The sequence below is a fragment of the Pleurodeles waltl genome, chromosome 9 (assembly GCF_031143425.1).
Source record: "Pleurodeles waltl isolate 20211129_DDA chromosome 9, aPleWal1.hap1.20221129, whole genome shotgun sequence".
NCBI lineage: Eukaryota > Metazoa > Chordata > Amphibia > Caudata > Salamandridae > Pleurodeles > Pleurodeles waltl.
In genome coordinates, this window is record NC_090448.1 from 584,783,981 (window position 1) to 584,800,937 (window position 16,957).

At 43.6% G+C, this 16,957-nt stretch overlaps 1 protein-coding gene across 4 annotated transcripts in view; it reads right to left on the bottom strand.

Annotated features, from left to right (window-relative positions):
- The window catches only part of LOC138259695 (cytochrome P450 2G1-like), a 394,952-nt gene that overhangs the window by 66,914 nt on the left and 311,081 nt on the right, over nucleotides 1-16,957 (bottom strand). The window lies entirely within an intron of this gene.

Here is a 16,957-nt window from a genome sequence, read left to right on the forward strand (position 1 = left end):
ATCCTAGGACACATCATTTCTAGATTTGAATCAGTGATCGTCAGCCTTGTTTGCAGTCTCATTATCCAAACCTCAGAGCCTGTTTTCCGCTGTTTAACTTCAGGACTGTGCTGCAGTCAACCAGCGGGAGGGCATGCCTGTTTTCTACCTACAATTGTCTCCAAAAAAGGTGTGTGTGTGTGTTTTCTCCTTCTTTCCAAACCATTCCACACTAATCTATTCCACTCCATTCCAATCCACTTCACTCCTCTCCAATCCACTCCACTCAAATCCACTCTAACATACTCCAATTCAATCTGCTCCAATCCAATCCACTGAACTCCTATCCACTCAAATCCATGCCACTCTAATCCACTCCACTCCACTCTAATCCATTCCATTCCTCTCCTTTACACTCTAATCCACTCCAATCCACATCAGCCCAGTCTACTGTGTCACTTCACTCTATGCCACTCCCATCTACCCGCACTTTATGAGGCGCCTCTATACAACATCCCCCTGTATGACAGTCCTCTCCACAATACTTTAAGATACTGTACTCTATGCCACTCCTCCCAATGAACACGCTACCATATGACACTCTATTCCACTCTACGATACTCCACTCCACAATAAGCTCATGCCACCAACTTTTACCCATGCTGATCAGCAGCCACACTAGTGTACAACATGGCTAAAACAAATTGCTAAAGCCAACGGTTTGCATAAGCTAGACCTATTAGCTTTGCCAATGCTTGTGTTTTGGGGAATAATCGAGTAATTTTAATGCAGCACTTCGGAAAATGTGTGATGATTTATGGGAGGGTACGCAACACTATTTTTGTTTTTTTGTTTTCTATTATTGTTGGTGGGTAGGGGGCTACGTAGGATTACCTTTTTCCCCAGAGAAAATGTTTGCACATTTTTGGATGGTGGATTGACAATGTTGAATATATTTTTTCTATATTTCTTTTGTGTTTTTGTGAATTTTGTACTGACATTGATTATCATTTTACTGTGATGTTGTTGGTTTATTGTTTGGGGTATAATCTGCCCTGCACTAGGTTTCTGGTGTATTTGTGAAGCAGTTTTGCATTCTCATTTATGCTACACTATATTACATTAGGGGCTTTAGGGGCTCGTGGAAGGTCTTGTATTAAATAATAAATGTAGGTTATTTCTGTCTGATTGTACCAGTTGGTGGCTATGGTTGGGGTGGCTACATGACTCCAGAACCATGTAGTCAGATACCTTCCTTTGTTGTCAGCTACCTTCTTTCCCATGTGCTTGCCCACCATTGTTTGTGAGTTTGATTATGTGGGACAAGGTTGATATATGATGTTATGTTGTGTTTGTCAACATGTACAAATATTTTGGAGGGGTAATTGATGTTGCGCCGGGCTGTCTGAGGTAGGGGAAGTTTTGAAGCTGATATAATTTTCGTTTTTGGCATTGCTTATTTGATGGAAGTTGTTTTGGGAGGTTGGTGGGGTGGTATCCAGGCAGGACAGCGTAACTGTGCGCTTTGTTCTCCATGTCTCCTGCTTTACTGGCCATGCAGTGGAGGCCATTTTATGTAGCCTGTGTGAATGTTTGCCATGGGCAGCCATGTGTTTTGTTTTATGTGCCTCATCCTTTGCTGGATGTGTGGCAGGGGCCATTTTGTTTAGCCAGTGTGTGAGTTTCCACTGGCAGCAATCTGTTCCTTGTTCTCCGTGTCTTGTTGTTCTCTGCTGACCATATGGCAGTTGCCAATTTGTGTAGCCAGAGAGTGAGTGTGTGTGTGTGTGCTAGGCATTTTGTCTTTGTTTTCTGTGCCTCCATGTGGTTGATGAGCTAGCTCCCACCATTTTGTGTGGTGCCATTGCGTGTTTCAATCCTTTTAGCTCACTTTTAAAAGTCATTTTGTAGAAGCATTAATGAAAGACGCCCATGAGATTTGTGCTTATTTTTGCGTTTTTTTTCTAATACATTTATTTTTGTTTGTAACTGATTGTAGAACAATGTTATTTTTTATTCATATATTTGATTTTTGCCTGTCTTCTTCATACCCCTTATAGAGCTCCAATGGGCCCTGGGTGTTCATCAGAAATTATTGTATTGATTTATTCTATTTTTCCCTGCACCACCTTCCTCCCTTAATGGTCCCATGGGCCCAGGATGGACACCAGCAGTTATTTAATTTCCTAATTTAATTTTCACCTTCACCGCCTCGCCCCCATAGAGTCCTCATGGGCCCTGGAGGGACACCGGCATTTATTTAATTTATCAATTCAATTTGTTCCTGCACCCCTTGCCTCTCATTGAGTCTCCATGAGCCATGAATGGACTTCAGCAATTATTAAATTCATTTGATTATTCTCTGCACCCCCTGTCTCACGCAGGGGTCTTATGGGCCTGGAGGAACACAAACTAACTTATGTCTCTGTAATTCGATTCGATGATGGTAATAATGACAATGATGACTTCCCTTTTGCTACATTGGCTAGACTGATTCAGAATGCCAACTTTCACTAACTTCCTGCTTTTTACTTTTTTGGTTGCAAGCAGGGGCATAAGAGTGACATCATACACAGTACTGAGACAGAGAGAAGTCTACAAATTAGTTGACAGTGACAACCGAGTCTATCTCTGCCAAGTGCCACTAGTGCTAAGAAGATGGCCCTAAAGGAGGTTTCCTGCCAAGAAAGTGGCCAGTGAGGAGAAGAAGAAGCCTGTTGCCACCACGGGAATCAAGCCTCATCCTTGTTTATGAAATCTGATGTACATGCTGCACCCACCTCTGGGTAGGAGGATGGGAGGAGGATCACTCCTGCTTCAACGGCAACACCAAAACCTAAGCCCATGTCTTTCAGGGCTGCAGTAGCTGCAGTAATGGATAACAGTTTATCAGCAGCAAAAATAATTGTTGCAGGAAAGTCAAAAAGTGGAGTCACATTCAGCAAATGATCATCCACAACTACTAACAGAATAGGAGGTTGAGTTTCCTGCTGAGCAAGATGTTGGTGAATCTGTTCCCCCCATCATCTGCTACACGATTTCCAGCAAGTAAAAGAAAGAGCACATCTTCATCTTCATCAAGCTCCCTTTCGGATGATCTGGACATGGCTCAGACTTAAATTGAGTCAGAGGAGAAAACGAAGTTTCCCCGAAGGCCTTATTAGAGAGGAAGGTGATAATGATGAGCTAGTGATCATCACCGTGGAGAACAGCACAGAGGAAGTACATCTCACTTCTTTTCAACCTGCTCAGAGCTATGTGGTTCCACCAACACAGCCTGCTTCCATAGCCACAAGACGTCAGAAACCTGCAGCCAACATCATTCCTATGATTTTCACTGCACACCATACAGAAAGGCAAACACAGAGCATTCCGAAGCCATTTTGTAACACAGGTGGTCATGAGTGGTTGGGGCTGCTTCACTAGTAGATTTTCTACTCGACAAATAGCTGAATCAACCTGAAAATACCTTTGAGTGACTATGCTACTCGACAGACTCCAAGAGATTCCTCTTCCTGTGCAGAAGACTCCTCCCAGTTTTTTGTTAATCTCCTAGTCACTTTTCATTTGGATTTCAAGGTGAAAGCATCACTCTTTTTGTCTGCAAATCCTGTATCTTAAGGACTTTTGTCCTGATTTAGATATTGGCTGAGAGGTTACTCATCACAATAGCACAATGGGATTTAGATTTTGGTGGACAGGATCTCCACCAATATCTAAATCAGGCCCTTAGTGTTTTTTTGACATCACAACAAGTAGGTTAAAACATGTTTGGATGAGGGTGTTGTTTCACAGAGGGCATGGACCAGTATATATCTGTACCTTTTATTCAATTTTTATATTTAATTGTGGTTGTGGTGGGTGGCCTGTAGGGGCCTATTTTGTGCAGTCAATTTTTTGCTTTTATAAGGGAAACAAATTGACAAATGCCTGCATGGGTTCTTTGTTGTTCATGGCTTCTTGAGCATGTGGCCAGTGGCCATTTTGTGTAGCCAGTCAGTCTGCTTTTGCATAAGCCTGCATGTGTTCTTTGTTGTCCATGCCTTCTTGCTTCTTGTTGTTCGAACATATGGTGGATGACGATTTTGTGTAGCCATCCTTTGTGATTTTGCCACAGGCCTGCATGTGTTTTTTTGTTGCCCATGCCTTCTTTCTTATTACTGTTTGAACATGTGGTAGGCTTCCATTTTGTGTAGCCAGCCAGTGTGTTTTATCATTTTTTCCCAGTTTCAAAAACATTTTCTAGGGACATGGATAGAGGAGGCCTATGCCTTTTTTTTTTTCTTTTTACTTTTTTTCCCTGCCACCAGCTTAACATGCTTGAAGATGATTGTAATATGTACGTAGTGTTTCTATATTATCATATGTATTTTTTTCATTTTCCCCTTCACCTCCTTGCCTCAAAAAGGATTTCTCATCCCTAGTGCGACACCAGCAATGACATTGTTTTTAAACATTATTTGATTGTTTTCCTGCACCTCCTGCCTAACATAGGTCTCTTAGGCCATAGGTGCATACCAGCTTTAATGTTTTGAGGATTACTCATTTTTTCCCTGCACCCTATGCCTGCCATGCCTTATGACATAGGCGTTCATGAGCATTCATTTTTTAAGGATGATTTAATTTTCCCCTGCCTCCCTTGCCAGCCATAGCTGCACACCAGCATTTATTTTTTTAAGGACTATTATATTTTCACCTGCACCCTCACCATTTTTTATGGATTATTCTTTTTTTCCCTTTACCCTTCCATGCCTGTCTTTGGCGCACACCATCATTCTTTTGTTTTATGAATTATTCCATTATTCCCCTGTACCCCTGATTGACATAGGCGAATATCACCAGCATTCAGTTTTTTCAGGATTATTGAATTTTCCACTGCATCCCCTGCCTGCCATAGACTCACATCACCAGCATTCATTTTTTTAAGGATCAATCCATTTTCTCTCGCACCCCATGCCTAGCATTGATCTCTTAGGCCATAGTTGCACTCCAACATTAATTTTTGAGGTATTATTCCATTTTCTCCGGCAACCCCTGCCTGCCATACGTGCAAACCAGCAAGCATTCACTTTTCAAGGATTATTAAATTTTTCCCCTGCACCCCCTGCCTGCCGCAGGTTTCTCATAGGCCTTAGATGCACATAAGGAAAATGGTACATAGTCTGTAAGCATCTGTTTGAGGCTTGTGGTGCTTTAAATTCACATGCTGTGCATGCTTCTGCCATTTAGTGTTGGGTCAGGATGTGGGCAAGCTGTTTTTCTTCAAAGAAGTCTTTTGAGTCACAAGGTAGAGTGACTCCTCCTCTTGGTGATAATGCACATGGACTTGGACTCCATTGTTAGACTGTATTCCCACCTAGTGAACGAGGATGGATTGTGAAACAAAGTTATAAGTAAAGAGATGTCCAAGCAGAAGAGGACAAGATATAGAAGAGAGAAACTGCAACAGGTGTCCTGGGAGGAGGGTGGGTGCATGTGAATCTACAGCACTACATGCAACAGAGAGGTGCTTACAGGGCAAGTTAAATTTTCTGTTCGAGGCATGTATGGCTGTAATTGCACACACTGTGCATAGACTGTTAAGCAGTCCTCCTGAAAAGCAGTTGCTTACCTGTTGGTGTTGTAGTTGTTTGGAAGAGTGCAGGTAGCACTGCTTGACCTACATTAGCTTGCTGGTGTGTTAGAACATCCACACAGTAGTGTTTTATGTAAGTTTGTAGTGCACACCAGGTTGCTGCTTTACGTATGTCAGCTATTGGGATATTCCCCAGGAAGGCCATAGAAGTGCCTTTCTTTCAAGTAGAGTGTGCTCTAGGAAGAGCAGGTAAAGTTCTTTTAACTTTAGCAACACATGTTTGAGTGCATTTAACTATCTATCATGCAATGCCTGATATGGATATAGTCTTTCCTTTGTGAGGTTAGAAGAAAGCAACAAAAAGTTGCTGATTGCGTCTAAAACATTTTTTCCTATCAATGCAGTACATGAGGGCTCTTTAGACATCTAAAGTATGGAAAGCCTGTTCCTAAACAGAGTCTGGTTGTGAAAAAAGACAGGTAGGTTGATTGATTGATTGCGATGGAAAGGACAGACTACATATGAAAGGACAACGCTGTCTCCATGAAGTTGGAAGAGGGGTTCGTCCAAGGTTAATGCCTGAAGCTCACTAACATGCCTGAGTGAGGTAACAGCATTTAAAAATGCCACCTTACAAGACAGAAATTTAAGGGGGCAAATATGAAAGGGCTTAAATGGAGAGCCCATAAGTCGTGTGAGGACAATGTTAAGATTCCATGAGGGTGCAGGTGGGACCCTTGGTGGGAACACTTGTTTGAAACCTTCCATGAAAGCCTTAATTACTAGTATTGTGAAGAGTGAAATGCATTGTCTATTTGGAAGAGAGGCAGCTACTGCCAGATGTATTTATAAGGAAGTGAAGGCCAGGCCAGAGATCTGCGAATGACGCAAGTAACAGACAATGTTTTGTACTGTAGCCTTAAAAGGGTTGATTTTGGAGTGACATAGTAGACAAACCTCCTATATTTTGCTGTGTAGCATGCCAGAGTGGTAGGTCTACGGGCTTCCTTGAGAATAGTTAGGCACTCAGGACAAAGATTCAGGTATCCACATTCCATGACTTCAGGAGTCAATTAGTTTGGTTGAGGGAGCTGAGATTCGGGTGCTTGATGTCTCCATGGTTCTATGTAAGAAGGTCCGGCCTGTTGGGGATCTTCTCATGGAAAACTACAAAAAGGTCCAGGACAGTTGTGAGCTAGGGCTGGTGAGCCCATGTGGGAGCTGCCAGAATGAGTCTGAGAGACGTTTGCCGGAGCCCCCAAATGATAAAGAACGAAGAGGGAGAGGATGAAAAGCGTGGGCAAATGTCCCTGACCAATTCATTCAAAGTGTATTGTCACTGGACTCTGGGTGCGGGAACCTGTAGGCGAAGGTTGGGCATTTGGCATTATCCACAGTTGTGAACAGATCTATTTGAGGAAACCCCAATTTGCCAAAGTAATAGAGGAGACATTGCAGGTGGTGTTCCCACTTGTGGACTTGTTGCCGTATCCTGCTAAGAAGGTCCGCAAAATCACTGTCCATCCCCCAAAGGTATTCAGCTAACAGGTGGATGTTGAGATGGAGAAGTCATTGGCAAATGGCCTGAGATAGTTGAGACAGTTGAGGAAAGTGTGTTACTCCCTATTTCTGTAGCTAATACATGACTGTCATATTGTCTGTCCTGACTAGGGCAACCTTGCTGATCAGGTGAAGAAGGAATGCTTTCAATGCTAGGTGAAGAGCTAGAAGCTCTAGGTAGTTGATTTGGAGACCCAGGTATCCTGTCTACCATAGGTTCTGCACTGTGAAATTGTGTAAGTGTGCACCCCCTCCACCCACCCATGAGTGAAACATCCGTTGTAACAATGGTGTGTGGAACAGGGTCGAGGAAAGACTGCCCCAGCAACAGGTTGTTGATGTTCCGGCCCTACAGAGAGAGGTGAGTACGGCGTCTGATCAACACTAGATTGTCTCATTGGCCCTCTGTCTGAAATCACTGTTACGCTAGACATTCCTGCAACAGTCACGTGTGTAGCCTTGCAAGAGGTACTAATGCAATGCAGGCGGCCATCATGCCTAAGAGATGCATTACTGTCCTGACTGTAAGCTGCGGGTTTGGTTGAAACAAAGGGATGAGTGTTTGAAAAGACAGGATTCTTGCTTGGTTGGGATACGTTAGGAATATTTCTGCATTGAGAATGGATCTAGGTAAGGGTGGCTCTGCAGTGGTTGAGAGTGGGACTTGGTGGCATTGATAGTGAAACCTAGCTCGTGAAGCAGATCTATTGTGACTTGTGTGTTGTCTTGACACTGTTGAAGGGTAGCAGCCTTGATAAGCCAATAATCCAGATATGGGAATACGTGGATGTCCAGTCTGCGCAGGTGAGTGGCTACCACTGTCAGGCACTTGGTAAATACCTCAGGTGCAGTAGTTACTCCAAAGGGGAGGCCTTTGAATTGGTAGTGCCTTCCAGCTACCAGAAACCTGATATATTGTCGATGGGCCAGGTGTATTGGAATGTGGAAGTAAGCATCCTGTAATGAAGTTCGTTGCTCCGATCAGGAGTATATATATATATGTTTATTAAGTAAACATTACCGCAACACAGAAACGATCCCTCGCCCACCTCCGTCTTTTCCATCGACTCCAACCGTCCTCTCCTGGAATGTAGAATTCTCGACATGCGCGTGCTTGTCGAGAATTCTACAACACAACATATCCACCCCCTTTACAAACAATAAATAACACAATAATGGATTGAAACCAATAATAGACCATCAAATAAAAAGATACAAATACAAATTTCACATTAAAACAATCGGCAATAACATTCATGGGGTTGAAACAAATTGGAATTGCACAACCCCATATATCTTGAAACTATATACAAAGTTTTACTAGATACACTACATATGTAGAATAAATCAGAATCAATTTCACTCAACATAATCTCGTAAATATTCTGGAGGTTTACGAAGTCTTGACCCTATTCTTTTAGTTTGAACATTCCCTTTATTCATATCTGTAAGTGTGTTCATCTCTGTTTCATGTTGATTCCCATTTTGCACATTATCCCTCTCCTGTACATCCACTCTTCCTTTATCCAACAAATCTTCATCACTCATAAACAAAAAAACACTATTCTCGTCTGGAACCCATCTCTGAGAGAATACCTTCCTTTTTCCATTATCATTACCTCTGCAATACAAGGCTACTCTCCTCTTATTCCACCGTTCACCATTTTCCAATACAACATGAAATTCACGTACATCTTTAACTAAGTTGGGCCCTCTAAATTTCATAAAACTATTTCCATTATCCACCACTCTAATTTTCACCAAATCTCCCTTATTAATATCCTTTTCCGAACTTGATTGTGATGTACCTGCACTCTTTTGGATCGAATCTCCTTCCTCTAACACTGACACCAACCATGATGGGTAAACTCTTGTACATGCCTTCCTGCCTCTCATCACCTCAAAAGGAATTCTACCTGTAACACTGTGAACAGTAGTGCGATACGCCCACACAAGATCATCAACCATGGTACGTACATTTTTGCCATTTCTTATAGCCATGTTGATAACCCCTTTTACCATCCGATTGCACCTCTCTACCATTCCATTAGCCTGAGGATTGTACAATGCAGTACGGGAATGATGTATCCCTGCGTGTTTAAGGAATTGTTCCATCTCATGGGAAACTAACTGTGTCCCATTATCTGTAATGAGTTTCGTTGGATAACCTTCTTCATGAAAAATCTCCTGCATTGTCCTAATAGTTGCTCTGGTAGTGATCTCCTTCATAAATTTCACTGTCAACCATTTTGAATGCAAATCAATCATTACTAACGCATACTTTATATCCCATGGATCACCATTCAAAGGTCCAATGAAATCCATACACACTGTATGCCACATTATGCCAGGATCTGATATGGATCCCAATAAACCTTGTTTTCCCACTTTCAATCTCTTCTCACTCTCCACACAATCAACACACCTTTCGACCCAATTACTAACATCATTATCAATCCCTGGCCACCAAAAATGTTCCTTTAGTCTTTTCTTCATTAAAGTCTGCCCTAAATGACCTTCGTGAGCCAACCAAAACAGTTTATACCTCACGCCTACTGGAGGAACAAACTTGTCACCCCTCACAACGATATTCCTAGTAACTATAGACAATTCCTCCAGACTTTTTGCATAGGGTCGAACTTGAGGGTTCAATGTACTCTCTCTCCTTTCTCCACCAACAATTAAATTCATTACGTCCTTTATCACCTCATCTTTTCTCATTTCCTCACACCACTCCTCACGCGATACCACACCTTGAGTGCATTCCAGCAAGTCTTCAACACTTGCCACAGCACCTTCGTTCTCATAATCCTGCACACATTGTTTATCTACCTCCTGCCAATTCAATGGCAAGCGAGATAGGCAATCTGCCTGAACGTTACGCCATCCAGGAATGTATTCTACAGTAAACTGATACTCCTGTAACCTTGCAGCTAATCTGGCCAGGCGTGGAGACACTTTGTTGGCACCCCCAGGTAACAGTACTCTCAACAATGGTTTATGATCAGTGCATAATGTAATCTTACGTCCCCAAACATAAGTTCTAAAATACTCAATGCCCCACGATGCAGCCAATGTCTCTTTTTCAATGACTGAATAATTTCGTTCCGACTTGGTCAATGACCGTGATGCAAAAGCTACAGTCTCTTCTCCTTTGTCAGAGTTCTGCGAAAGTACAGCTCCTAGTCCAATTGCACTCGCATCCACTGTTATAATAGTTTTAGCTTCAACATTGAAAGGTACCAAAACTTTTGCTGCACACATTTCTTTTTTTATATTTTGAAAAGCCATCTCTTGATCACCCTCCCATTGGAACTTTTGCCCCATGCGTAAGAGTTTTCTTATACTCTCCGTTTTGTCAGCAAAATTCTTTATGAATTTGGAGTAGTACTCAATGAGTCCCATGAATGACCTCAGCTGTTCTTTACCCTGGGGGGTTGGAACCTTTTCAATGGCAAAGTTTCCTCATTGGTTTTACTCCTTGTTCAGAGAGGGTATAACCCACATACTCAATTTCCTCAACTAAGAATTTACATTTTTCTCTCTTTTTAGGGTTAGCCCTGCACTCATAACTCTCTCTAATGCACACTTCAATACTTGGTTATGTTTTTCCAAGGTTTCCCCAAAAATTAGGATGTCATCTTGAAAATACAGCACGTTATCAACCCCTTCAAATATATCACTCATTATTCTCTGAAATACACCTGCCGCAGAAGCCAACCCAAATGGCATCCTATTAAACTGATGAACCCCTTCCATAGCAATAAACGCAGTTAACTCTTTGGATTCATCATGCAATTGACTTGGTGATATGCACTCCTAAGATCTAGCTTTGAAAAATATTTCCCCCCTCTCAGGAGTAACACCAACTCATTAATATTGGGCAATGGATAATTATCCACCACAATATTCTGGTTAAGTGTCCTGAGGTCGACACAGAATCTCAAAGATCCATCAGGCTTACTTGTGATGACCACTGGGGAGATCAAACTTGATGTTTCAATGCGTTCTATAATACCCTCTTGTACCATGTCACAAATCATTTTTTTTACCTCACCCCTTGCCTTAATAGGAACCCTCCTCAATTTGAGCTGCACGGGAACAGCATCTTTCCTTAGCATGATCTTGTGTGTATACCCTTTAAGTTCTCCTACCTTATCAGTGAAAACTTATTTGTATTCCTCCAATATATTACCTAAGTTATCATCTTGCAACAACATGACCCTATTATCTGTCCTGGGATCCAATTTTATGTGTAAATCATACTGGTGATGCCAACCAAGAATTGGTGGACCATTAGTAGCTACATAAACCTTACCCTCAATTTGTCTTTCTCCAAAACTTATATTGGCTAACATGTAGCCAATTATATCTATTTTCTCACCTTGATACCCACCAGGATTGATATCTTTTGGTAGAAGAAGCACATTGGGCCGTTCTTTAACTAATAAGCTATTGGGCACAATTGTGTATAATGAACCAGAATCAATCATCAGTCGCACCTTTCTCCCACGTACCATAAAATTTGCAGTCGGTCTGGGAGGTCTATGTATACTTATTTCCTGTCCCGTGTTCTCTACTGATAAAACTCTATCTATTTCCTCGGCCTCCTCCATATGATCTTGATGAATGACCCCTACTCTAGATTTTCCAGTGCTTTTACACATACGTGCAAAATGCCCCTCGTCGCCAATGTAATGAAGTTCGTTGCTCCGATAAGGAGTATATATATATATGTTTATTGAGTAAACATTACTGCAACACAGAAACGATCCCTCGCCCACCTCCGTCTTTTCCATCGACTCCAACCGTCCTCTCCTGGAATGTAGAATTCTCGACATGCGCGTGCTTGTCGAGAATTCTACAACACAACACATCCTTTAGGTCTAGTGCAGAGAAACTCACTGTGGAAGTGGGATGACATCTTGAAGGGTTACCATGTGAAGGTGCTGTGGACAGGATGTATTCGTTTAGAGGCCTACGGTCCAGAATGGGCCTGAGGGGCCGGACTTCTTTTGGGTATGAGGAAACAAAGTGAGTACAGTCCTGTACCTTTTTGATGCTTGGGAACGGGTTCTATAGCCTCCTTGAGGAGGAGGGCTTTGACCTCCTGTTTCAGTAGTGTTTGATGTTCTAATGATGTCTGCGAGGTGGGTAAAGCTCCAGACAATTACCATGTTGGATAAAATCCAGCACTAAATGGTCTGAGGTAATATTTTTCCTTGTGGATAGAAAATCCCGTAGACGTCCCCCAAAGGGTGTTATATGGTCGGTGGGGAAGATGCGAGAAATAATTGTCTAGAGGCAGATGTTGCTCCTTTTGGGGAAATGCCCTTGCTTCTGCCTCTGGAGATATTCCCCCTATAGGATTCCCTGATGTAACCCCTGAGAGAGATTTGCTGGTCGTGGGAATGCTGATAAGATGTGGTGGCGTCAGAGTGGGTTGTTTTCGAGCCTCCAGATTATAAGAGGTGGCAAAAGAAGCCACAGAGAACTGGTGTGCTGTAGTGCTCCCAAATGTTTCTCTGTCTCCATGTCTTTCTTGATTTTCTCTAAAGTTTGCTCCACCTGGGGACCAAAAAGATGCTCAGTCAAATGGCATGTTCAGTACATTTTGCTGAACCTCTGGCTTAAAGCCCGAAATACGGAGCCTCACATGGATCCATAGGAGAATACTTCTCCTGACCCCCTACCCCTTCCCCCAGTTGCAGTCTCAGCAAAATCTAGGGCACAGCGCATGGATGTGTTGAATTTAAGCTTGCCCTCTGAAACAAGTTCTTGACCCTGTTTTCTGTGCTCCTCTGGGAGATATTGGAGAAGGTCCTTCATCTAGTCCCAGTGGGTAATATCATACCTCACAAGGAGTCCAATGAAATTTGCAATACGCCAACAGTGGAGGATTGCGCTGCAACACTTTTACCTGCCGCATCAATTCTCTTGTTTTCTTTATCTGGCGCAAGGACGGTTCCACTGGCCTGGAGTTCAGTTGAAATTGACCCTGGATATTTATGGGGTCAGATGGGGAGGGCTTGTACTTTTTATCCACTCTGGGTGGTATAACCCTAGCTCAAATAGGGTCTTTAAAGATGCCTGTGGAATGTCTAAGCATGGCCTTCAGCATTGGTAAGTGTTGGGTAGTGCGGTGAGTGGATGAAAGCATTTTAAAAAGAAAGTCCTCCTCTAAGGACTCCTTATGTATTTCCACTTGATGGAAGGAAGCGGCCCTACCAATGAGTTCCTGATATAATGTGGAGTCAACAGGAGGTGAAGGGCAGGCAGGGTACAGATCAGGTTCTGTGTCCCCTGGTGGATCTTATTCATGGGTATCACACGGGTCATCCTGTGGAGGGATGTCAAAAGTGTCCTCCCAAAAACCATGGGCAACTGTGTTGGAGTGCAGAGACTACTGTGGTGAAATGCCAAGTGGGTCCCCTCAAGAATGAGGTGGGGAGGATTAAGGCAAAGGAAGTTGGATGGGCGGTGGTGATGGTGGTGCAAGAGGTAAAGGTCTGGTAGTCTTATCAGCCTTTTTGCATATGTTTTGCAGGTATTGTAGTGTCCAAGGCTTCTTGGAACAACAACTGTCTCTTGGTTGGTGGAGCAGCAGATGAAGGGCGGTAAAGAATGCTGCCTATATGAGGATGCATGACAATCTATTTTTATCTGGAATCCAGCTGTACTTTCAGTTGATGGAGCATGGACTCAACGGGTGTATCAGAATCCATTATTGAAGATGGCTTTGAAATGTTCGGATCTAAAGTTTGTGTCTGTTTCCGTGCCAAAGGTCATATCGGTGTCAAATCGGTGGAAGTCGACGCCATTGGTCAGCTCAACACCAAGTATTGACTCAATGCCGAGGGGAGGTCGATACCAAATCTGCTGGAGTCAGAGCACGTGACTTGGAAAGTCTTTTTGACATTGCACCGGAGCAGGGCAGGGTGGTGGAAGTAGTTACTTGGTGCCAAACATGGCCAGAAGGCTGTGATGGACCAACAGGCTCTGTTTGCTACAACAGAGGCGCTGTGTGTCTTTTACCCGAGGGAGGTCTGGATAGTACTGGGGGGGGAGGGGATCCCGTACTTACAGACTGTTGAGTTGGTGGAAGGTTTCCCTTCTCCAGATCTTTCTCCAGGTTGGATCCAGAGATGCCCTCGATGGAGAAAGCCTATTCTTCTGCTACCCGTGGCTAAGGGAGTTGTTCTTTCTCAGGGTCACCGAGACAGAAAAGTCTGGTGTTTCTTCCATGCTCAACTGTAACATCTCGAGCCGATGAGCTCAACGGTCTTGAAGAGTCTTCTTGGAGTGGAAAGAGCAGCAAGCGTCACAACTGGCTTCACTGTGTCCTGGCAAAAGGCAAAGGTTGCAGAACTGATACGTCAGTCCGGGGGTACTTCGAGTGGCAGCAAGGACGATAACGGAAGGGCATCCGTTCGATCACCAGTGGGGCATTCTCAAGAGCAGCCATGAAGATGGGAGTGGGCCCGAAGGGTGAGGCCGCAATTTAAAAAGACTTGGCGTGATCAAAATCAGACAGTCGATGCGCAAGAGAAAAGGGAAATGCGATCGAAGACTATACTGACAAAGATACAGTGAGCCGAAAAGAGCACCGCAACAGTGTCAACCCAGAGCACTGGAGCACATGTCCAACTTCCGACAGCAGAAAGAAAACAATCGGACTATGCACATTATCACCAAGAATAGGAGTCACTCTACCTTGTGCCTCAAAATACGTCTTCAAAGAAAAACAACTTGCATACACCCGAACCCAACACTAGATGGCAGTAGTATGCACAGCATGTGTATCTACAGCCACACAGCCTCAACAGTACATTTTTAAATCTGTATGTTGTAATTGACATATTATGTTATGATGTTTGGACTGGAATGGATAAAGTATTGCTAATATTTTGGCATTACCTCACTAAAATATATTGTCGATATAAATAACTCTGCAAAACTGCATGTTTCGCTGAATGTTTTCCTTGTTTGTTTGCTATTAGGTGCAGAAGCGATATCAACCACAATACTGCCAGACAGAAGGCCAGTACAAAGTGACACCACAACATCTGAGCCCACAACTGCTTCCAATTGTGCAGCAAGGTGCCAACTGCAGAACTAGAAGATAGAACCAGAAAAGGAGTTCCTGCCAAGAAACTAGTTATTGATGGAGAAATAGCAGATTGCCACCAGTGGCATGCCACCCACCACTTCCTTCAGGAAACGTAGTGTTTTTGCTTCACCGTCCTCCTGGCAGCAAGCTGGAAGCAGCACTCCTGCATCAACTGCCCCACTCCAATCTAAGCCTAAGCTCATGTCTCTCAGAGAGGCAGCCACTGCAGTCATGGCGATGAGTTGTGAGTCTGAATTGGATTTGTCTCAGCCACAAAGTACCAAATCTTCATAGGAAGCTGAGCAAAGCGGACAATAGGATACACAGCCAGCAACAGTTCTTCTTGAAGTTGCAGTAGAACAAGAGGCTGAGCTTCCTGCCTGGCAAGATGTAGCTCTTCAACCATTGGTTTCACAATCTCCAGAAATAGAAGGTTTCTCCACCATCTTCTCCAAGCCCCCCTTCTGATGATCTGGACATGGACTGGACCCCAGCCGAGACCAGCCACGAGAGACAAGGGAAAAGGAAAGTTCCTGAAAGCCTTAGAATTATAGAAAGTGGCAGCGATGAGGATGAGCCTGTGACTGTCAGTATGAAGTGCGGCTCAGAGGACACCAAGAAGACCTCTACTATTCAAGCAGTTCAGAGGGAAATGGCACTTGTTCCACCACCACTACCGCCAGCTTCCATTTTTGTAAGACTCACTGAGACCTGCATCCACCACTACTACAGTCGAAGTACGCATGGCAGAGAGGCAAACAACACAACCACCTACCTCCAGTTCTTCAGTCATTAGCAATGGCACACTAAAACAGTTCTCCTCCCCAGTTTGGGACTTCTTTTTGATTAGCAAGCAGGCAGATAACATTACAATATGCTCTATTGCCCCACAAGTGCTCATCAAGATAAGCCAGGTTCGCACTATTGTACAGGAGGCCAAACATCCCAAATAAAAAAAGAATCCCACAATCCTATGGGAGGAGCACCTTGAGAAGGTAGTTGCTGGTGGTGGTGATGAGAAAGGGGAAGCAGCTCCGCTCACAGTGATAGGAGGAGGTGATAAGAAAAAAAGAGGATGAAATTGTTACTAAGCAGCCCTATTTCTAGCATTGTATCAGCATCAGTTGCATCAGCAACCTCCAAATGGCGCAAGACTCAGATGCAGACACCACTGCAAACAGTGATTCCCCCAAGATTGAGTCCACCACCTCCTAGTTCTCTTCAGAAGTTGCCTGTGTTAGTGGTACCACAAGTTTAAAAAAGTCCAAACTACTATTACAGGTATGTATAGGCAGTAGGGGCCCTACGAAGGCAACCACCCAACAGCACGTTTGTAGAACAGGAAGCTGGCTAAAAATGGTAGCCCTCGACCTCCTCCCTTTTTCTTTTGTAGAAGGAGTGGGATTTTCAGAATTTGTGGCGGCCATCTGCCCAAAATGGAAGGTTCCCAGGTGGACCTATTTTTGCCAGAGTTGCTGTTCCAGTGCTCCAACATGATGTGCTGCAATTGGTTGGCCAAGCTATGCAGCAGAGTGCTGTTCACTTTATGCACCTGACAACAGACATGTGGACCAGTTGTCATGCAACTGATTACATGTGCATCACTGCACACTGGATCTCTTTAGTAGGGTTTAGGTAATGACTATCTGCAAGTCTCAGTGCTGAAGAACGTTTTAAGGGTGTTTGGCGGTAGTGATGTTCGCCATGTAGAAATCTCATACAGCTGCAAACAT